Genomic DNA, 1,753 nt, shown 5'->3' with positions numbered 1-1,753 from the left:
AGGTGGCGCGGGTCTTTCCGGCTTCTCTGGGTGGCTGGGCGGCGGGGAGGCGCCCGGGCGTCACCAACGGGGGTTACCGCTGGCGGGGCCGGGGATGCTTCGAGACGCGCTTGGCCACGACTCGGTCCTTGGGCTCGGGTCTGAGAGTGCGGCGAGGCGCAGCCCGGGGTCCCTGGCGTCTGTCGCGCGCCCACGACTCCCTAAGGAGCGCATGCTACGTGAACGAAACACGCGACAAAACCTAGCCCCATGGGGTCGCGTTCTGGCCCAGGCGACCACAGCACGAGCAATAAGGACAAGTATAGAAGATGATGCCTGCAAAGGCCGAAGTGGGGCTGTCATGGGCAGGGCGGCCCGGGGCTTGTCGTTTTGAGTAAGGGCCCCAGGAGGCCACCTTGAGGAGGTGAACTTTGAGCAAAACAAGAGGGCGCAGGCGCAGCCTGGTAACACCTGGTTCAGGGTCTCCAGGCAGAAGGAATGGCCGGTGCAAAAGCCAGGCACGAGAAAGGGAGGTCGGCGGGGGCGTGACAGAGTGTGAACCCAGAGGACCCTGGGGACAGCCCACTGCCTGTCCTCCCGGTCTGGGTCAGACCCCCGGTGGGCAGGGCCGTCACTATGAGCGGGAGGGGGACGCGCTGAGTCCCCACTCCCCACCTAGCCTGGTGTTCGTGCAGGAGCCACGGCCCTAGCCACGCCCCCGGCCACTGGGGGAGGTGGAGAGAGGCGTGCCCAGCCCTGGCCGCTCCCCTGGCCACCCGGGAAGTCGAGAAAGACCAGTGTGCCAGGCTCACGCTCGCCGCCTTTGCTTCCTGGACATGTCCATGCACCGAGCTGCTGCGGAGCCGCTACCTGGCCAGATGGCTCTTCTCTGTGGGCGGGTTTCCCACCTGGGGAAAGCATCGCTCCCCCGCATTCTGTCCAGCGCACTGCCCCAAGGGCCAGCCTCCAGGAGGACCCATCAGAGGCAGCCTTTCCTGGGGGCAGAGACCCCTCCCGACCTGGGGAGAGTGTGGTGATTGGAGCAGGCCATGGGAGCCAGGGAGGAGCCCTGGGCCGAAGCAGGATAGACAGGATTTGGGGAGAGGGATCAGAGCCCCGTTTGGACCCCATTTTTTCCCCCTCTCCATAATTCCTGAGATTTACAGGGCAATCAGGCAAAGGTTCTCGCAAACCTGGGAGTGAAATTCTGAATTTTAGAAGTCTTTTATCCCCACTCCCCCACCCATTGTGTTGATCCCAGCAATAGAACCTCCAAATAAATGCTGTCCTAAGGTTTATATTTGCAGCCTGTCAAATAGATGAAAGGAACCAAGATTTATAAATCCGGTTTAGATAATTAATTGTAAGGCAAGTCTAGGAGAAGAATTTACTGCTTTTTCTTATTTTTGCAACTTTTTGTAATTTTTAAAATATTCTAAATCAAAAATTTTAAAAATTAATTGTGCTGAAGAATGATCATTCATAAACAACACCTGATGTGGATTCTTTTTTATTCTGGCCCAAGTCTACAAACCTTATGATGTACATAAGAGAAGAGAGGAAAAGAGAAGGCGGTAACAGAGAAGGCCTGTTGGTTTCTCTGGTTTGGGTTTGCTGAAGGCCACTCTGGTGGAGTAGGGGGTGGGCAGGGAGAGCAGAGGGAAGGGGTGAGTTGACCTGGGGTAGGCAGTGGTGAGGCCCTGACAGGGCAGGGGTGGGAGTGGCAGGAACTGGGGCCTGGATGAGAGGCGCATGTGAAGGGGAGAGTGGCTTG

The sequence above is a fragment of the Galeopterus variegatus genome, unplaced genomic scaffold (assembly GCF_000696425.1).
Source record: "Galeopterus variegatus unplaced genomic scaffold, G_variegatus-3.0.2 Scaffold3334, whole genome shotgun sequence".
Classification (NCBI taxonomy): Eukaryota; Metazoa; Chordata; class Mammalia; order Dermoptera; family Cynocephalidae; genus Galeopterus; species Galeopterus variegatus.
The sequence above is the reverse complement of the archived record's forward strand: the minus strand, read 5'-3'. Positions refer to the sequence as shown.